We start from the raw sequence: 22,548 nt of genomic DNA on the forward strand, positions 1-22,548 counted from the left end.
TGCTTTCATTTTTATCTCTAGTGACATTAATTTAATGTGGCAGCATATTGTGTTTCCCAATGTATTGTGTACCCTAATAAAGCTTCTCTGAGAATCAAAGGAAAAAGCCAACCACTATAGTAAACATACAAGTCAGGCAATGTTAGCACATGCCTTTAATCCTAGTATTCTGGAGGCTATCCAGATCTCTGTGAGTTCAAGGCCACAATGGGAACAGAACCAGGTGCGGTGGCACATGCTGTGAATTCCAGCACTAGTTAACCACAAATATCTGGAGGTCTGTACAGACAGACAGGAAGTGACAGATCTGGGCAGGAGGAGGAATTGATGTAGCTAGGCAGAGAAGGGAAGTGAGATTTCAGGGACAGAAAGGCATATAGGCATAAGTATACAGGAAGTAGGTCTCTTTGGTGACTGAGGTATCGGTGAGGTAAGGTTGGCTGTGGCTTGTCCTGTTCCTCAGATCTCTCAGCTATCACCCCAATATCTCACTCCAGGTATTTTATTAATAAGATTGTTTAGTATTTAGGTTTTTTTTGCAAACTTTCTTTTAATTAATTTGTCTAAAGGTTAGTCAATCTTGTTTATCTTTGCAAAGAATCAACTCTATTTCGTTATTTTTTTTTATTGCTTCCATTTCTTTGTTTTCTACTCTCATCTCAATTATTTATTTCTATTTTTTGATTTTAGGTTTTATTTATTATTATTTTGCCAAGGTCTTCAAGGTGTATTATTAAGATATTTATTTGATTCTTCTGGTTTTACAAAGTAGTCACTTAAAGTTATAACTTTCTCTCTTATGACTGTTTTCTTTGTATTCCATAGATTTTTTTTGTATGTTTCTAATTTTACTTAATTCTAGGAATTTAACTTCTTTTATTTTTTCTTTTTAAGTCTTATTTATTCTTATTTTACATGTATGGTGTTTTGCTTGCATGTGTACTACATCCATTCAATTCTTGCAGAGGCCAGAAGAGGGCACTGGGCCAGGCAGTGGTGGCACACACCTTTAATACCAACACTTGGGAGGCAGAGCCAGACAGATCTCTGTGAGTTCAAGGCATCCTGGTCTACAGAGTGAGATCCAGAAAAGGTACCAAAACTACACAGAGAAATCCTATCTTAAAAAAACCCAACCCAACCCAACCAACCAACCAACCAAACAAACAAACAAACAAACAAACAAACAAACAAACAGAGGGCACTGGATTCCCTGGAGCTGCCATGTGGGTGCTGGGTTCAAGCCAGCATCCTGGGAGAGCAGTCATATAGCTAGAAGATTTCCTGTGTCCCGGCCTGCCCACGCCCCCCAAGTAAACACACAGAAGCTTATATTAATTATAACTGCATGGCCATGGCTCAAGCTTTTTGCTAGCTAGCTCTTATATCATAAATTAGCCCATAACTATTAATCTATGTATTGCCACATGGTCCATGGCTTTACCTGCGTCCCAGTTCATGTTGCTCCTTTGGCGGTTCATTGGTGTCTCCCAGCCTTCTTCTTGTCTCTCTCTTTGAATTTCCCACCTGCCTCTAAGCTGCCTTGCCATAGGCCAAAACTATATTTATCAATCAATCCGAGCAACACATATTCACAGCATACAGAAAGACATTCCCCAATCACTTGCCCTGTTCTGTTTAATTAAAAAGGAAAGTTTAAACTTTAACATAGTAAAATTATATCAAGCAAGTTATCAAGCAAGAATTACAGTTATAATATCTAGTCAGTTTATATTTGGCAAAATTAAAGAAGATATCCTATGTATCCCATATTTGTGAGTCTAAAGTTTCATATCTAATTTATCTTTTATTATAACCAAGGAAAACCATAAGTATAACTATCTAGTCTTCAACTACATAAAAAAACCTCAGAAGGATATAACATTACCTAAGTAAACAGGAAATGTATTGTAAGCAACTTTCAAAAATCTAGAATGACAGACAGCTGCCTGCCTGGTTAGTCATCCAAAATTCCTCTGCATCGTAGAGCTTGCAGTAATTTTTTGGGAGATAGTAACAGCAAATATCCCAAAAGTGATAGAATTGAACTTATAAAGAGAGCTGATTAGATTTTGCCTCAAATTGTATGGGAAATACCTATATCTGGAGTTTGTACATTTTATACAGATGCAAGCAAGCAAGGAAATGCATGGTACAAGTCAGAAAATTTAAGTAAAGGGATTCAAGCCCTTATAATTCAGTTCAAAAATCATAATTGTATGCTATTCTGTTGCTATTAATAGATTTTTCAGAACCTCTCAACATAGTTCCTGGCTCTCAGTATGCTGAAAGAGTGGTATTACATATTGAGACTGCAGAATTTATCCCTGATGAGTCAGAATTAACTTCACTATTTGCTCAGTTACAAGATATAATCAGGAATAGGAAGCATCCTTTATATATAACTCACATCCAATCCCATATGGGTCTGCCAGGCCCTTTAGCACAAGATAATGATGAGATTGATAAATTATTGATAGGAAATGTGCTGGAGGTCTCAGAATTTTATAAAAAACATCATGTCAATAGTAAAGGTTTAAAAAAGGATTTTTTCATAACCTGGCAACAAGCCAAAGAAATTGTAAGGAAATATTCTACTTGTTACTTCTACAATCAGACTCCATTGCCAGCAGGATGTAACCCAAAGGGTACTCAGAGGAATGAAATCTGGCTGATGGATGTGTTTCACTTTGCAGAATTTGAAAAATTAAAATATGCACACCATACCATTGATACTTATTTAGGATTTCAATGGGCAACTGCTTTGTGTTCTGAAAAAGCTGATTCTGTAATCACTCATTTGCTAGAAGTTATGGTCATCATGGGTATACCTGCACAAATTAAAACTGACAATGCTCCAGCATATATCTCTGGTAAAATGAAACAGTTTTTTTTGCTTAATACAATATAAAGCATATTACAAGTATACCACATAATACTACAGGCCAAGCAGTCATAGAAAGATCAAACAGAACTCTAAAGAATATGCTAAATAAACAGAAAGGGTTGACAAAAACCACTAGAATTAGATTACATAATGCTCTATTAACTTTGAATTTTCTCAATGTTAATGAGAAAGGAACAACAGCTGCAGAGAGACATTGGATAATAGAAAAACAAAACAAAACAAAAAAAACCTCCAGAATTAAATCAGCCTATATACTTTAAGGATGTGCTGACCTTAGAATGGAAACCAGGATATGTGTTACATTGGGGACGAGGTTTTGCTTTTGTTTCTACAGAAGAAGATTTGCTGTGGATAGCATCAACATTGATAAAGGTTCGATTTGAACAAGAGAGACCTTTCAATTAGAAGAGGTGATAGTTCATCAACCAGCATGACCATCCAATTTAAACTAACTTATACCACTAACAAATGCTTTTCATTTAGTAAGACATAACTTGCCAAAAGGGAACCTCCCCAGAGTTAGGCTTGGGGAAGGGTTTTTTGTTTTTGTCTTTCAGGAGAATGAAGGCTAAAGAATTTGAAGAACACTGGACAAATGAGACATCTGAAGAAAAAGGACAAGTCATCTAGAAAAAATGTCCCAAGAAAAAAGAGTAAATTGGCCTATTGGTATATCACATATAAAATTTTATAAGTCTTCCTAAATGTTTGTTTCTGCTCTTCTCTACAGACACTTAACACAGTGTCTTTTTGTAGTTCCAGTTCAATTAAAAATTAAAGCTGGCTTTGGAGTTGGAGAATGGCTCTCTCCTTCTCTAAACCCAAGCATGTTGTTAAAAGGAAAATGCAAAATCTCTGTATCATGTCAGAAAAAAGAGCCATCTTCTGATATGGGACAGAAGAAAACGAAAAAATTAAGGGGCTATTCTTTTGCCACTAATCTCAATTCTTTGGTTCTATTTTCTTCTTCTTCTTCTTCTTCTTCTTCTTCTTCTTCTTCTTCTTCTTCTTCTTCTTCTTCTTCTTCTTCTTTTTCAAGATAGGGTTTCTCTGTGTAGCTTTGTGCCTTTCCTGGAACTCGCTTTGTAGACCAGGCTAGCCTCAAACTCACAGAGATCCGCCTGCCTCTGCCTCCTGAGTGCTGGGATTAAAGGCATGCGCCATCACTGCCTGGCTTCTATTTTGATTCTTTAAACTTTTCTTATGGTATAAATTTTATATCAAAATTTATATTTACATATATACATATATATAAAATTTTTGTTATATTAATGGTCATATAGAGTACTAACTAATTCTAGAAAAAAGGCTTTGTTTAGCTGCCCATACCTGTTTTTGTGTTGGAGTATCTATCAGTTTTCTGTAGGGAATCATGATCAGGCTTAACAGTGAATTTGAAGTCTCCAGAAAGATGATGGGGCTCCACAACAATGATTCCATGTGGACAATAATACCAATAAACTGACAAACATCACCCAAAGATAAACTTTGGACTACAAAACTGCTCAGAACAATTTTGAGATGGCTAGCTGAGATGATACAGTCTCACAGACTACTTGAACAAGGACTTGAGATAAGCCCTGCACTTTGGTATTATGCAGAGCCTGGACAACAAATGATATAGCTACCTTTCCTAGAATTTGACAGTTAACTCAAAAATTTTCTTTTCAGGATCCCCTAAAGATGCTTTCACCCACAAACAGCAGGAAGTAATTTTAAGACCATGACACTCACATTCCTAAAGGTGGAGTGGAGTGGGTAGTTATTGTTCTTTCAATGGGTTTTGAGTTTGGGACAGTTGTCATTGTTTAGGTGGGATGGTTACAAGTTGTTGTTAATGGTCAGGAAAAGGGCTAGACAAAGGAGATTGGATTTAAGGTTCTTGTTTGGAAAAAAAGAGGATATAGATAAGAGGTAGATTATTGAATCTACTCTGAAAAGAAGAAAGAGAAGATATAGATATGATATAGATAAAAAGGTAGATTATTAAATCTACTTTTAAAAGACAACTACTAGTTTTAAATACTTTACATTGGATTGGATTTTTATATATTGTACACAAATTATATATATTGAAATTGATATTGTTAGAAAATGCTGTACATGTATTTCTAATCTTGTTCAGGATATTGTACCTATACAGTTCATTTAACAATGTAATGTAATATGCTAATCCTTGAATGTTATCATTACTATTAGGATATAAAGAAATAAAAGTTAGTAGTTAGACACTATAATCGAACTTGTAGTCATATTAGGTATATTTTCAAGGTCAAATAGAGATGCATTTTAGGTAGACAGGTCATCTTCAAACCCTTCAGAGATCTACAGAATATGGCATTTAAAATGTTTTAATAACTTAGAATTTTTTCTTTTTTTATGATTATGAGACATGTTGACTCCAGGCAGCACCAATCTATTTCAGAGAAGATATGGGCATTGAAGAAAACTGCATATGGAATTAACTTTCACTGTGGCAAAAGTTAGCCACTGGGCAACAAAATGCCCTCGAATTGACTGTTGATGGTATACTATCCAAAATGGACAAACAGGACATAAAACAAAGGACTATTGATCCTTGCCAAAACAAGTGTGGTTTTGGCTTTAGCAAAAGACGTCCTCTGGATACCAGGACAATATGGCACCATCACTGAAGTGGCTTTGCAATCCAGAAAAGGTACAGTGCCCCTTTCTCCAAAGGCAGCTTCTGGTGTGCAGTGGAACAGTAGCTGAAACACTTACTCTTGAAGGAGTAACTAGGCTGATGGAATCTAACCTCTCAATGGTAGACTGGCATTTAATAAAGGAGATGAAGCCACCCACAAGTCAAGAAGAATGGGATGTGGAGAAGAATAGGATGCAGAGATGAAGCCACACACAAGCCAAATTGCAAAACACCAGCAATTTCCAGAATTTAAAATCCTGAATCATGACAGGACACTGGTGGAATTCAAGTTTATCTGGTACATGGAATACTCGCACCGAATGTGGGGTCGAGCTGTAGGCCTTGTGTGCATCCTATTTCACAAATGAATCTGTAAGATATGCTAAGCCTATAGGCTGAAGATGATGCCCCAATGTACAGAGAAATCTCGGGTGACTGTCCAGGCAGCTGGCTGTTTCTGTCAATTCACATTTTTTTGGAAGTGGCTTGTTTGCTCTTCCTGTTTTACTAGGTAATATTATTTCCTTCTTGGGTCTCTGAAGGAGTTGAAGATTAGATAGTTGCTGTAACAATTTTCCTTGTTAAGATATTTCAGAAAAGAAACTCACTAAGATGTATAAAGTGTATAAATTTGAAAGACATTATAAGATAGTTCTCTGTTAGTAATATAAGTTAGGATAGAAAGTGAATCAGGTACATTTTGGACTTACCAAAATAGGATAGATAATGGAATATTTTCTCTGAAATTGTCAAATGCGAATGGACGAGACATTGTTGATGTATTTATTGCTTATATATTATTTATAGTTATTGTACTTATTGTATATAGTTTTTCTTATATCAGTTATAACTTTTTATTTATTTTTATTAGACAAAGGGGGAAATGTGGTGATATTTTTATTTGTATGTTAATAAATACAGTTTGCCTGGAGATCAGAGGAAATAGCAAGCTATTTTAAGTAAACACAAAAGTCAGGCAGTGGTAGCACATGCCCTTAATCCGATCACTTGGCAGGCAGTGTGTTCAAGGTCACACTAGGGAACAAGTGCGGTGACACACACCTTTAATCCCAGTACCAACCATAGAAACGTGGAGGTCTATACAGACAGGCAGTAACAAGGAAGTGAGGTAGCTGGGCTAAGAGTCAATGAGAGGGCGGAACAGCAAGGCAATAAAAGCCTGGGTAGCCAGGAAATCATGGCATTTTTGGAAGCTCCAGAGCTGGTGAGGTAAGGTGGTTGGTGCTCTCACTATTTCCCTGATCTCTAAAGCTTTCACCCCTATATTTGGCTCCGTGTTCATATTTAATAAGACAGCTTAGAAATTTATCTACACAGTCAGTACTCTTAACCACTGAACCATCTCTCTAGTCCTTTTCCTGATTTCTTCAATGACCAATTCATCATTCAATAGTGTGCCTAACCTCTATAAATTTTTATATATTCTATATTTTCAATTTTATTTATTCATAATTTTATTCCATTGTGGCCAGAGAGAATATAAGAAATCATTTTACTTTCCCCATATTAGTTAAGACTTATATCCTCTCATACAATCTATGTTAGAGAAAGTTCCATTGGCTGTTGAGAAGAATTCTAATGCATCTGTGTGGAATATCCTGTAGATGTATTGTAAGTCCATTTGATCTACATTGTCACTTAACTCATATTTCTCTGTCAGTTGGTGTGAGTGGTATATTGTAGTTATCCATTATTATTCTGTGATTAATCTGTGACTTTATATATGATAGTGTGTTTTATGAAATTGGGTATACCTTTATTCATGCATATATGTTTAGAATGCAATGATCATTTGGTAGGTTGTTCTTTTTTAAAATTTTATTTTAATTATATGTATGTATATGTGTGTACATATGAGCACATGAGTGTGTGTGCCCAAGGCGCTCAGGGGTATGAGACCTCCTGAAGCTGGAGTTGTAGGCAGTTGTGAAGAATTGATGTGGATGCTGGGATTTAAACTTGGGTCCTCTGGAAGAACAGTTCAGGTTCTTAACCACTGAGCCATCTCTGCAGCTTAGAATTGCTGCCTTAGTATAAACTGACTTTCGTTTTCTCTTCTACTAGTTTTGACTTGAAGTCTTTTTTTTTTTGTCAATTATTAGAACAATAACACCTTCTTGTTCCTTATTTTCAGTTGTTTGGCATAACTTTTCATCCTTTACCCCAATAGAGTATCTTTCTTTTATTTAGGATAACAAACAAAAGATTTCCTTTTAATCCATTGTTAGTCTGTGTCCTTTTTTTTGACCTTTGTGTTTTTCTGAGTTGGTTTTGTTCAATGTCATGTGTAAAAGGGACAGGAGTGGACTTAACTTTAGTAGCAGTCTCAGTGTCTCCCAGTGCCTGTGTGTGTGTAGCTGTAAGTCATTGCTGGATCATCCCGTAGACCTGGGCTATCCCCCCCCCCATACTCTGTGTTAGCTACTTCTGTTTCCTCAGAAGCACTGTTTCCTGCTTTCCAATGTACGTGCACAGCTTTGTTCAGCTGGGTGCTAATTTATGTCTGCTTCCCTGCAGAGCTCTCACCTGCTTAATAAGATCATTTAAAGAGCTTGCCTCTCTCAGGAAAAGAGCTTCTTGTGTATTATGGCACATTACTTTTCAGAAACTGAAATCTGATTATACAATTCTGTCCTCATTTCCTGTTTTTATTTGTTTTCTTGTGGTATTATTTTGCTGTCAACAATTACAGAAAACCAAGCTTTGCAAAGATATAATGTCATTGAACAGAAATAGCATGATCTAACACTGAAAAAGTCAATGACCTCTTACAGCGTGAACCTCTCCTATATTTGATGCATTTTTTCTCTTTGTTCCTCCAGGTCTGAGGTGATAGTGATTTCTGGGTTTTGTCACAAAAATGTTTTCCTCCCTTTTCATCTTTAGTTACTTGGATAAACATCCTTGTTATTGATCTCTCCTTTACTCTTTCTGAGTGTGTCATCTGTCGATATATTTTTGGAATCCTTCTGAGAAAATGCCACATCTGGGTAATGATAATGCTGATGATAAATTCTCAATAATTACAGCAATACTATAATTTATTATTATTGAACAGTTTTGGGTTCTAGGCAAAACAACAGTAACATGCATGATCATATTAAATCCCTACCTTAAAATCACTGTAACATGTTCATATTCCCCTTCTACAGATGAGAGATATGTTATAGGCTTATGTATATAAGAGGTAAGTAACTCCCCCAAGATCACAAATTGGGAAGTAGCAGAGTTGAAATTTAAGCCCAAGAGTGTAACCAACTCAGTGATTTGCCATCTAATCACAAGAACCACACTACCTTATTTCTCAAGTAGACATGACTTCCCCAGTGCTGTGGGATGTTGTTCTGTATGCTGTGAATGTATTGCTATGATTGGTTAATAAATAAAACACTGATTGTCCAGTAGCCAGGCAGGAAGTATAGGTGGGATAAATAGACAAGGAGAATTCTGGGAAGAGTCAGCAGTCACCAGTCAGACACAGAGGAAACAAGATGTGAAGGCAGAACTGAGAAAAGGTACCAAGCCATATGGCTAAACATAAATAGGAATTATGGGTTAATTTAAGCATAAGAGCTAGTCAATAGTTAGCCTGAGCTAATGGCTGAGCAGTTTTAATCAACAAAAGCCTCTATGTGTTTACTTGGGTCCAAGCAGCCACAGGAGCTGGGCAGTACCAGAAAAACTTCAGGTACACCCCAGAGCAAAGAGAACCAAGAAAAGGTCCAACTTTGCTCGTTACCTCAATGACTTCCTCTGAGTTTAGAATTTTGTTTGTCAATTCCTTGGATTATGAGGAATATGAACTATCCAGGTCTGAAGATGCAGGTTATTTGGTTGAAGTTGCTCAGTGCTGGAGTACTGTGGGAACAAATGCTTGGGCCAGTAAACAGAGATGAGAATTGGGATTGCATAACACATGAGGAGAGTCTGACACATTGGTCTGGGGCTTATTGTTAGCAGAAGGAGTGCATGTATGTCCTTGAGGACTTACTTTGTTAACTTTAAACGTTGATATTCCCTGATATAGAAAAAAAATCATAGTACTTTGGCAAAGTGTTGCTCTAATTTAGGGACTGAGATATATGAGAAAACATTAGGTTGCCTGAGAGAATGATTACTGTCCTCTTACCGAGTAAATGATAGTTTTCTTAAAGTCTCTTTTCACCTTTGGTCTCTATTCTGAGGTAGATGAACAAGCGATAGAATAGTATAGTAACGTGATGACAGAAAAGGCAAACCGTGCTCAGATCCCTTCTGCATCCCTTTCAGCCATTGTACATTGAGAGATTTCCCACATCTCCTTCAGGGCCTCGCTAGGTGAACCTCCCTGATCTCCAGATCCATACCTTCTCCTCAAACTGCTAGATCTAGTCTGGATCCCACATCTAGTGCCTCAGCCTAGCCTGGCCATCTCTGCCTGCACTGCAGTCAATCTTTAGACTTCCACCAGGTTACCCTACTATTAACCCCCCACAGGTCTCTTCTGTTCTGCTTCTAACCACCTCACAGAGACAAACTTCCCACAATCTCCTCCAAGACAGGCTGTAGCTCGGTGAATCTTCCTGACCTCCTAATTCATCCCATTTCTGAAGTGCCAGGCCTATCCCAGTTTCACATCCAGTGCACCAGCCTAATCTGTCCACCCTGCCCAGGTCCAAGCCAGCCTCTAGGCTTCAGTCAGGACTCACCTTACCTGCAACTACCTATAGGTTCCTTCTGTGTCACTTCTAACCATCCAACCCAGCCAGATTTCTTCTTCCTCCAAGGTCAAGTCTAGTGGGGACCTCTATTCTCTCTATCTATGCCTTTTCCTCAACTCTCCAGATCTAGCCTGGGTCCCATATACATACCCAAGCCTAGCATGGCATCACTTTCCATCACTGCCAGTCTCTAGGCTTCAGTCAGGGTACCCCCTAATTATCCCAGAACCTACAGGAAACTTCCATGCCATATTCAATTTTTCCTGCAGATCTACCCCCCCCTCCAGCTTGGATCAGGAAGCATACCAGCCCACTCCCCTCTGTCCACCTAACTTAATTTCACTCACACCATTTCCAACATTTCCATACATCCTCTCTTCTGCCCCAACCTGTTCTGTGTATATCAGACTTAGAACTAAGAAGTCTAATGCTCCATTTTATATAAAAACAACAATATGAACTAGCAAGCCAGTATCTTCTCTCTAAAAACTACCAGTTCTATAACAACGTTTGCCAATAAAAATTACCTAGATGAACTCTGGGACACAGAATTTAATGAACAATCATAGACTTTATCAAAGAATTCAAGGAGTTTAAAGAATACACAAAGAAACAGTGTAATGAAATTAAGAAGAAGAAAAAAACAAGGAGAATAAATGCCTGGGATACAGAAGAAAATACAAACAAGGGTAATAGAAGTGAAAAAGACCTTGAGAATGAAATGCAGTATGGAGATAGAAATATTGAAGGGTACTCAAGCTGAAATGAAGATTGAATAAAAACAAACAAAATCATCCCCCCTTATAAGAAAAGCCTTGTAAGTAGAATGAACCAAGCAGAAGACAAAATATCTCCCTCTAAGAGACAAAGACTACCTAACAAAAGCCCCAACACCATGCATGAGAAGCTCTGTTTTGAGGTTTCAGTCAGAGCTGTCCACGAGTCATCCAAAACATGCAACCTATTGCTATTATTCTTGGTTGTTCCCAGGAAGTTGAAGGTAAGTTCCTATTCATGAAGACCCTATGCACTTCAGACAAAGAGCTCAGAGTCCCCTGAGCTGGAATTACCTGAAAGCCTACTCCCTGAGGATTAACTTTCATGGTACCAGAAGGTATTATGCAAGCTTCCAAGGAAGGGATGCAACCAATAGTCCTACCTAGCTATGACACCTATGAACCACAATAAAAACCAGTATGGCACAATAAGGGTGTAGTAAGGGTGTACTAGTGGCATGCATACATTGATAGTAACCAATAGCCCTCTGATTGGACTTACAATCCATTAAACAAAAGAAAGATCAGGCCTGGATTTTGAAAACCTAACCAACCACCAAGGCTACTGATGTCATGGATCTTGGAGGAGAGCCTAAACTTCTACTTTAATAAATGAACATAATCCATAGTTACATTCTATATATTTGTCCTCATACCCACTGATAAACAGAGTCCTCACCCCTTCTGGTAGTTTGAATGTAATTAACCCCCATGAGCTTATAGGGAATGGCATTATTAGTAGGTGTGGCCTTGTTGGATTAGATGTAGCCTTATTGGAGGAAGTATGTCACTGTGGAGGTGGGCTTTGGGGTTTCTTATATGTTCAAGCCACACCCAGTGTCTCAGACGACTTCTTGTTGTGTGAAGAATCAAGATGTAATTCCTTCTCCACTCTCAACTCCTTCCCTAGCACCATGTCTGCTTATATGCCACCATGTTCTGCCATGATGAGAATGGACTAAATCTTTGCACTGTAAGCCAGCCCCAGTTAAATGTTTTCCTTTATAAGAGTTGTTGTGGTCATAGTGTCTCTTCACCCTCATCCAGGAAACCTCTCTTTGCAATTAAGAGAGACCATTACAAAACAAAACAAAACAAAAAACCCACACCTGCTCAATGCAGAGCTATGGAGCCCAGTTCCAAAGGATATATCTACAACACATTTTCTACACCTAAGCCTTGGGGACCATTGTGGAAGAGGGAATTAAAAGATTTTTAAGAGTCAGAGACCAGGGAGTTTGCTAACAGATTGTGTCTCTCAGTGTAGCCAAAAACTATATCCATGAAGTCTCACCAACAGGACTGCTTAAATATGAACTGAGTGAGTATATCAATAGAGATGCTAATGTGGATAGGGAAAGCCTAGAGGTCTCAACCCTACACAAAGAACTACAAGCATCTAAGGAAGACTCAGAGCAGCAGAAACAGTCTTCTCCATGGAAGAGCACATCAACTGGTTATCCAGTGCTCAATAGTTAGCCCAGATAATGTGAATATGAGCAACATTATACAGACTAAACAGGTTATATTTAGTAATACATATGTATATACTTATACTTATGTGTTATAACCATCAAAAGGCCAGGAGAAATTGTATATGAGAGGGGTTGAAGGGAAGAAAAGGAAGAAATGATGTAATTATAATCTCTAAAAATAGAAACAAAATTACAGAATAGAAAAAAAAAAGAAAGAAAAAGAAAAAATCAAGAAGGGAAAAGCCACTTTTTCCCCCTTTGATTTTTGTTTTCAAAATATGTGGGCAAGAAAGGATAGACAGAAAGGACATCAAAGTTCAGGTAACACACCTGTCTTCTCGACCTTTCTTTCACAGCCAACACTTAACCTAGTAAATGTCATTCACATACGTAAAACATGCTCCTCATGTTTCCTCATTTTTTCCTTCTTTAATTCAATTTCAAATGAACTATACACTTCCTTTCAGATTTTTATTCTGCCAGGGCAGGTTTGAACCCACCCACTGGTGAAGTTTTCAGTTCTGTTACTGGAATTTTCAGCTTCAGAAGTTAATTAGTTTTTTTTTTTTTTTTTTGACAGTCCTGTCTTTTCATTAACCTTCTCAGTTTGTTCATACATGTTTTCTCAGCTTACTTTATTTATCATGGATGCTGTCTTTTAAGCATTTCTGTGACCACTGTTTTAAATTCCTTGTCAGGTATTTGACAGATCTGCAATTCTTCAGTTTTAATTTCCATAGGTCTGTTGCATTCCTTTGAGTGGGCTGTTTTTCTACCTTTTTTGGTGTACTTTGTGATTTTTTAAAAAGACTTGTTTATTTGAAAACAAGCAAGTAGTGGCTTCTCTGAGTCGACATGGGATGGTATCATGCAGGCAAAGGCTTTTCCCAGTCAAGCCTACTGGCCTTTCCTGAGGACGGGTTTTCCTCTAGACTTGAGTATAACTTTCCCTCAGTTATAATTCCTTAAGTAGCTTACTTTTGCTTCTTTTTAGAAATCTGTAATCTGTTGTTTTTCCTGCTGTCTGCCCGAGGAACTACAGTTCTAACATGCTGTGGTTGTAGTGTCTGTTCTCAGCAGCTTCCAGACAAAGCTGCTTGTTTCGTCAGCAGCCCATCAGCGGCCCGGTGGTGGTCCATTACTGGGCCACATCAAGCAAGACAGATGCAGTCCTTCTGGCAGCCTCCAGGCTAACTGGAACTTGGGCCAGACCCTTCATTTACCCCTCTATCTCTGACTTAAGGGAAGACCTTTGATGAGGGAGATTTTCTCTAAGTGGCCATGTGCTAGGTTGGATATAGGGAATGATATGAACAGGTGCCATAACAGTAGGAATTTTCCTGTCCATTTCTCCTGGAAATACTTGTTTTATTTTTGTCCAGATATTTTAATTAGTCTTTTGAGTTCTCAAAAGCTATTTAGTCTCCGTGTTGTTGCTAACCTGTATAACTGGGAGACTGAGGGTTTCTATTCCTCTCTTGTTGATATTCTCATTAACAGTTTGATGGGTGCTTTCTATATTTTCTTGAAAAATACTTTTTATTTTTTTTTATTTTTTTTTTTTTTTTTTATTTTATTTTTTTTTTTTTGGTTTTTCGAGACAGGGTTTCTCTGTGTAGCTTTTGCGCCTTTCCTGGGACTCACTTGGTAGCCCAGGCTGGCCTCGAACTCACAGAGATCCACCTGGCTCTGCCTCCCGAGTGCTGGGATTAAAGGCGTGCGCCACCACCGCCCGGCCTGAAAAATACTTTTTATAATTTGAGATTATAATTACATAATTTTTTCTCTTCAAACCCTCCCATATGCCATCCATGCTCACTGTCATGTTTATGGCCTCTTTTTTCATTAATTGTTGTTACATACACATATGTGTTTCTATGTGTGTGTGTGTGTGTGTGTGTGTGTGTGTACATTACTTGTATGAATGTTTTCAACACTGACCTTTTAGTACTAGATAACCAATTGCTGTGCTCTTCTTAAGGGAAGACTATTTCTCCTGCTCTCAGCATTCTTTGGTTGCCTGTAGTTCGGTAGGGTTGAGGCTTCCTGGGCTTTCCCTGTCTACATTAGCATCTCTTTTGTTGTTGTTCTTGTTCAATTTTTGTTCAGGCAGCCATATTGGTGAAACTTTATGTCTGTTGGTTCTGACATTTCTAGGAGACACAGTCCCTCGAAAACTCCCTGATCCTCTGGCTCTTACAATCTTTCCACCCCTCCTTCCATAATGTTCCCTGAGCCTTAACTGTGGTTATTTTGTAGATGTATCAGTTGTGACTGGGCTCCATAACCCTGAAATATAGTTGTGGTTTTCTGTAGTGGTCTCTATCGATTGCAAAGAGATGTTTCCTTGATTAGGGGTGGGGACTCTATTTCTCTGTGGGTACAAGGACTAATATTTAGGATGTAGTTAAGGGTTATACTGATTTAGTAAAGTTGTAAGTTCTCCAAGATCCATGACATCACTAATCCTGGGTAGCTGACTAGGTTTCCAGTACCAGGCCTGATTTCTCTCTTGTTGAGGGTGTCTGAAGCCCAATTGGCCATTGGTTATCATCAAGGTGTGTGTGCCACTTCTGTGCCTTTAGGATATATACCATGTTGTTTCTTGTTGCAGTTCATAGGTGTCATAGCTTGGTAGGACTGTTGGTTACCTCCCTTTCTTGGAAGCTTTCATGACACTTTCTGGTACTCCTCAGGGAGTAGCTCAGGGTCCTATGTCAGAAGTGTATGGCATTTTTTTGAATAGGAACTTACCTTTGACCTCTTGGGGACAAGCAAGAGCAGCAACAATAACATAATACGTTGGGAGTCTTTTGGACAACCTTGACCAAAACTCAAAGGATGGTTTGTCATGCATGGGTGCTGTGGGTTTTGTCAAGTTGTCTTTGGCTTTTGGAAGGAACACTGTGAAGCCGAGATGAGAAAATTTCGTGTAAACTATTTATTTGTACAGGTACTTACATTTATTATAGTTTTTAGGTAGATAGTTAATAGTATGATTCTTTATGACTTTTCAGACATTCTTACTGTTTTTTTTTATCTCCCTCTCTCCTCTCTACTTAGAATTCCTCTGTTTTTCCCATTCCATTGATTAGATCATTTTATTCCCCTCTCTATTGCTCTCCTCAGCTCTGACCCCCACAATGGAACTTTTTTACTTTCCTGTTTTTTTTTTTTTTAAGTTACTCCAGGATGTATATGTATGTGTGTGCGTGTGCGCACGTGTGTGCATGCGTGCGTGCGTGCGTGTGTGTGTGTGTGTGTGTATGTGTGTGTGTGTGTGTGTGTGTGTGTGTGTGTGTGTGTAGATATTCACATCCAAAGATTTGGAGCTAGGAATCTCAGATGAGAGCAATGAGAGCAAACATGAAGTTGTTGTTCTTTTAGAGTCTGCGTTATGTCACTCTGCATAATCTTTTCTAGCTTCATCAGTTTACTGTACTAGACCCTGGAGACAGATCATATGTTTTGATGTACATAAAATATTACTATATTGTGCATACTACTTTTGTAACCTTTAAAACACTATATATCATAGGCATTCCAATAGATACTACTATTATTATCAATTTAATATCTACTGACAACATTTCATTCTATAGCTGTATCACTTATTTAATAGCTTCTGTGTTAAGAATTGAGAAAACTTGCTTTCTACTTTGTTGGTGTTTTAAATAACACCTTGCTTAACATGTTTGTATATAACATTTTATTTCTCCACTCATTTTTTTAAAAGATAACTTTATCCTAAACGAGCTGGATAAGTGACAGTGCTCATGAAAAACTGAATTATGTTGTGTGTGTATAGAACATGGAAATAAAGGAGAGGTTGTCTAGGGGAACAAAATGGACGAATACAAGTGAGAGGAGTCTGGAAACAAGAGTGGGGCACGGGACAGATACATCCCACATACATTGTAAAAGTAAAACCATTGGATTACCCATTGAGAAATTACCCCAGAAAAGGCCTTTTTATTTACATAACCAGTATTAGTGCATGAACATATTCTGCTCAACACATTTCAATATTACCTATTAGCGATCCTAATTAGATGTTAGGCAAAATTTGTGTTTATTATTGTTCACTTTGATACCTGGTGAAGAACACTGATCAGTTCTGAGACAAGTTTTCACTTTATCTATGAAGCCCACTAGGGTGTAGTTCTTTGTTGAAGAAGTAACACACTAGAATGTGACAATGACTGAGGGAACATTCTACTTACTAATTCTAAAAATAGTCAGTTGCACATGACTGTGTAGTTCAGTTACTTTGTGTTATGATTTTTTATTTATCTTTTTTATCACATATTTAAAATTAAATGAAGAAGAATTTGGAAGATCATAAAAAGGGGAATTCTCTCCTCATCTCAGCCTGAACAGCTGTGAAACAGGTCATCTGTTTTAATTCATTACTGCAACCATGTTTTTTTTTTTTTTTATTTTTTTTTATAACCTCAAATTTCTTGCTTGATGTTTTTCTCAAAAACTACCTTTTACTTATCCATAAATGATATTATTTTCCCCCATTCATTAAATATTCATTTACTCAATGCACCCTTATTTAGGTCTTCTACTTTGTGCCATTGGTCTACATGTCTTTTCTGTGCTAATGTGGTGTTATTTTTATTACTATACCTATGCAAAATAGTTCGAAATCCCTCTAGCATTGTTCCTTTTGCTTAAGATTACTTTGGCTCTTCAAGATTTTCTGTGGTTCCATATAAATTTTATGAAGGCCTTCCTTCCTTCCTTCCTTCCTTCCTTCCTTCCTTCCTTCCTTCCTTCCTTCCTTCCTTCCTTTCCTTTCCTTCTTTCTTTCTAGTGTTCATTTTCTATAAACAATGTCAATGCCATGGGATTTTTGACTGAAATTATGTTGAATCTGAAAGTTGCTTTTGGTCAGTTTCATAATATTATTTCTACTAATCTATGGGCATCTTAGTGTCTCCGGTCAGGCCTTCACTTCCTTGGTTAGGCCTTAGGCTTTATCTATCTATCTATCTATCTATCTATCTATCTATCTATCTATCTATCTATCTATCTATCTATCTATCTAAGGCAGGAAGGAATGGGGAGTTAGTGTCTAGTGGGTAGAGAGAGTTTTAGAATGAGAAAATGAAAGGATTCTGGGGATAGATGGTGGTGATGTATACAAAAATGGTGTAAGTAAACTTAACACACTGAATTGTATACTTTCACGTTGTGTATACATTACTACAATCTAAAAATTACTAGTGTTATTAGTGAAGGATACAAGAAACATTGAGAAAGGGCAAACTGATCATCAAAAGAAAATGATTGCAATAAATTAACACATATATTAAGTTATCTCAAGACTTATAAGTTTATGATACCAAAAATCCCCCCTTAAAAATCACTGTTGGAGGGGGTGGGGCTAGCTCATCAATTTGAAATTCTGTAAATAATAAATTTTGTGTACGATAAACTATCATTTTGGCCAGCTTAAAGGATCTGTCTTCCTATTCTTCTTGTTATGGTATTTATTTTCATGAATCTGGTTATTATTGTGTGTGGACATTTTGCTTGCTTTACATTTGAGATTAGATATGGGCTTTGAAAAGGAAAACAATAAAACATCAGATACATTTGTTGTGGAACAAGAATATCAGCCAGGAATACTAAGTGGCCCTCTCCCTTGATGTGCATGTTGTTTTTCTTGTCTGATTTTCTGAAAATAGAATTTAGAACTCTAAAGTTAGAAACATCTTAAGTTGGAATCTATGTAGTCTTACACAAATAAGCATAAAATTTCCATTTATTCTAAGGTTTTTGCCTACATTTTCTCTAAAACTTTATTATAAATATGTTGACTGCATTCTTCTCCATGGGCAAAATCACCCCAAACAGTAAAGAACATTCTCAACCATTTTAATTGTATTTCACATCAATTTTATTCTTATCATCTCATATATTGTGAACACCAGCTATATATAACAAGTCCTTTAAGTACTTGCATGCTTTGTGAAATAAGTAAATCAAAATGTATACATTTTAAAAATTAAATTATACAATATGTCAGTACTGATTATAAACTTATTTAATCAAACACCCATTAAATAAAATCACAAATTAATGTTGCTAATGTTTCACATACCTAAAAAAAGAGACAGAGAAGTGTAATTATAAAACTGATTATACCCACTGATACCAGGATGAAGTGGTCCATTCAGAATATCTTTCAGCAGTTGCCCTCATGAAATTGCAGGCGTTTTTTTTTTTTTTTTTATAAAGAATGGGTTGGAGATGTAGGAGTTGTGTCTCTAGACAGCTGAGCTTGCAGATATATTAGGCAACTGGTTCTTGGCCAGAAACCAGCATCCATTGTCAGGTCAAGAGTTTTCGGTGTGAGCTTTCATGAGGCTGAGCCTTTCTTCCTGTAATTCAGTTTCTCTTTTTAAGTTAATGGCTTTTAACTCCACGTCTTACAGGAGGCTTTTTGGATATTAAAGTTTTGTGTATTTCCGAGAAGGTCTTTCTCAAAACTTACCTTCCCATTGTGACTCAATTTCTTAGTATTATTGTGATTTGTGAGTGCCTTGCCCTACATCTGGCAAGGCCACCCAAAGTTTTCATTTTCAAGTGATTGAAGGGGTTTTCTCCTCTTTGGGATTTAGGCTGTCACTCTGAAAAATTTTTATCTAAATACAGGTACTGAGAAATTGCATTTTTCATTTACATGGGAGGATTCACAGTTCTCTGAGGTTCCATGTATCTTTAAAAATATCCTCCCCTCTTTTTTTTTTTTTTTTTTTGCAGATTGATGATATCTATTTTTATGTCCTCATTTATTTTTTTGACATTTTGAATCCTCTCAAGTTTATTTAATGAATTTCAAATGTCAAGTATTAAACTCTCAGACCTCAAGTTCCTCCCTCCCTCCCTCCCTCCCTCCCTCCCTCCCTCCCTTCCTTCCTTCCTTTCTTCTTACTTTCTTTTCTTCTTCTTCTTCCTCCTCCTCCTTCTTCTTCCTCTTCTATTTTTTTTTTTTTGGTATTTTTCCTTTTCTTAGCTGAGATTTTCTTTGCATCAATGATGAATACATTTTCTTGTGTGCTGAGAACAGTCTTTGTGGCTGCTTTGGAACCCCTGTTTACTAACCCCAGGCTCTGCATCATCTCAGAATTAGTGTGTGGTCATTGTCTTTTAAATATGCACCACGGGTCTCATTTGCATGTCAAACAGTTCTGGAGTGTGTTTCGAATATTGTGAATGGTCTTCTATGTGTTTTCTGGATTCTGCTTTTATTCTCAAAGCACTTATGCTCTGTCTGAGTCAGCAGCCTGTGCAGTGTGCTGCCTGCCTGCTCTGCTTTAGCCTGGACTTTAGTGCTCGGAAATGTGAGTCAGAGGTTGGTAGTGGGTGGTGGGGGAGTAGAGGGTGTTGGGGATGGGGCAGAGGGGTGGGGGGTGTTGGTGAATGCTTACAGGTGGAATTTCTTTCTCTGGCTCTCTTTTTTCTAAGACGTATCCCTCCACCTTCCAGATGCTTCTTAATCTTACTTCTTTTAGTCTTCACGTCAGTATGTATTAGAACCTCCCCTCAAGGCTGTAACCATAGGAACGGGAAACTCAGTGTCTCAAGAATGTTCTTCCTTTATTGTGTTTTCAGGTGGTTGTTCTACAGTTTATCCAGAGTTTAATAGGTGTTGCTTGCACGAAGATTGGTCCCATAGGAACCACTGTTGCTGCCAGCTCATCTTCGTAGGTTCAAGAGTTCAGCCTAACCTCCCTTATTCAGAATGATATGTTTCTCTCATTTTTAGAATTTAAAGTTTTATTATTTATTAATACTTCACTCTAATATCAGAAGTGATTGCAAGAGAAATGTTTTTATTTTCTAAATAAGTCACTACTAAAGTAGATTCCAAATTGTGTATGAATGTAGCCCTATATTATTTTGCACGAAGTTATGGTAGAATGATTTATCTTGAATTGTACTTCATGATACAATTGTGTGATTAGGGGCAAGACTTTTTAGCCTTTCTAAGTTTTACATTTCTCTTTGTACAAAAGGCCATGACTTCCTTTCATGTGAGTCCACAATGTTGGTGCTGGAATCAAGTGACAGGCTAACTTGGCTGCAGTTAAGAATGAGAGCGATCACGACACGTTCCATCCGATTGTTGTGCGGTATTCACCAGAGATGACTGCTAGACATTTTTTATTAGCTGGCTGGTGGGGTGTTTGGGATCTCAGTGTAGTCCTGAGTCTTTCTCAGGGTGAGCTGTTAAGCACAATATTCCATGTCCTGAGTTGATATACTTCAATTAACAAGAACACTTAGCCAGAAGCAAAATTACAGAAGCCAGAAAAAACACGAGGTCAGTACATTTTGAGACTCTCCTAGAGGTACAGACTTTGATGGATTAGGTCTTTGTTTTAGTTTTGGCAGGCGGTGCTGTCTAGTGCAGAGTTTTGTAGCCTAAATGGTACTTCCATCTTGGAGTCAGTAATGCTAAGGTCTGTGGCCTGCTAAGGTCTGGGGCCCTGTTACATGATCTCATCAAGTATTCAGTGTCATGAGGGTTGATGGGAGTAAATGACTTTTCCTCAAGCTTTCTCTCCTGTCTTCAGAGGCTGTTATCAAACGGGCAAGGCAGTTTTGGCTTCACCAGGTGGCAGTCTATCATGACGTGAATGTGGGTTGTTCTACTAAACATGTGTGGAGGTTTGGCTTCCCAAAGTGAGGGAGTTGAGATATCAGATTTTAAAGAGGCCTTGAAGTCAAGGTTAATGTAGTGCCACACAAATGGGTTGGTTCTGAAGCTGGGCTGTTATAAAGAGAGCTGGACATGCTCTGTCCTCTCACCCACATGTTACTTCCTCACATGTATGTCCCTTTTTCACTTTTTGTAGCCTCTAGAATAACGAGCCAAAAGAAACCTCTATAATTACCCAGTCTCAGGTATCCTCTTATATTATTGGTTGTGAGCCTAGCCTTTAATGGCTGAGTCATCTCTCCAGCCCTCAGGTATTTCTTCTAGCAACAGAAATCAGACTAAAGTGATAACTGATGTTGTTTCTAGAGAATGTTCCCCAAACTTGCATTTAGCTTTAAGTAGAATTTCACTAATGTTGCAAAGCAAACAAACCAATTAGCTGATTTTAGTGTGTGCACTTGAAAGCTAATTTATTGATCTGCAGGACTAGAATGAGGCTGATATGTAAGGTGTCCTGTGTTAGTCACACTGCCAATAATTCTCTAAGCTACGTTGATCTGGAAGTAGTTTCCTGGGTTAGAAATGAGGAAAAAGTAAATAGTTGTTATGATACCAACAGCAATACTTGCTCTTTTCTGAGTATGGCACCTTTTTTTTTTTTTTTTTTCAAACTTAATTTTTGCAGCAAACTTGCAAAGGCTATAATATCATTCCTGTTTTAGAGTTAATGAGGCTGAAATGCAGACTACATAGATATCCTTTCTGTTTTTTAGTCAGGGCCCCACGAAGCTCACACTGGCCTCGAACTCACTATATAGTTGAGGATGACCTTGATCTCTTGACATTTCTGCCTCCATCTCTCATGCTTGACTTTAGGCTTTAAATACTCTTTTAATGATTCCTAGGGGGGGAAATGGAAACAGTTTTCCAGGATATTGTGAGGTGAGCTGAACCATTTTTCTCCTACATGAAAAAGCAGGGTCTCTGGTGGTAGGGGTACTTATGTTCACAAACTCAATTTCTGTGTATTTAATGGCCCAGGATGAAAAACCTTCAACTCAAAAAGCCTTTGTTATCTAGGTTGCATGCTGACTGGTTCTTAGCTTTTTTCCATTTCTTTCCTCATTGAGCCTGTTACGATCCATTAATTAATTAATTACCACTCCTCCTCCTCCTCCTTTGTAGCTCCAGTTGGCTTCAAACTTGAGATTCTTCTTTCTTAAGTTCTACAGTTCTTGGATAAAAGGTAAGCCTCACTATGGCCAATACTGTTAGTTCCATCACTCCTTTGTGTGCATGCATGTATGTGTACATGTGCATGTG

The 22,548-nt window shown here is 37.7% G+C and overlaps 1 long non-coding RNA gene across 3 annotated transcripts in view; it reads left to right on the forward strand.

Moving 5' to 3' along the window:
* LOC121827172 (uncharacterized) overlaps nucleotides 1–22,548 on the forward strand; it is a 141,576-nt gene that overhangs the window by 30,202 nt on the left and 88,826 nt on the right. The window contains exons 1-2 of one of the 3 annotated variants that reach the window (XR_013048843.1): nucleotides 19,140–19,214; nucleotides 22,411–22,471. This is a non-coding gene — a long non-coding RNA (uncharacterized LOC121827172). Of the gene's footprint in view, nucleotides 1–19,139; nucleotides 19,215–19,665; nucleotides 19,904–22,410; nucleotides 22,472–22,548 lie in introns of those variants that run through there. The other 2 variants (XR_006069288.2, XR_013048844.1) reach the window with 2 other exon arrangements.

Source organism: Peromyscus maniculatus, chromosome 2 (genome assembly GCF_049852395.1).
Source record: "Peromyscus maniculatus bairdii isolate BWxNUB_F1_BW_parent chromosome 2, HU_Pman_BW_mat_3.1, whole genome shotgun sequence".
Taxonomy (NCBI): Eukaryota; Metazoa; Chordata; class Mammalia; order Rodentia; family Cricetidae; genus Peromyscus; species Peromyscus maniculatus.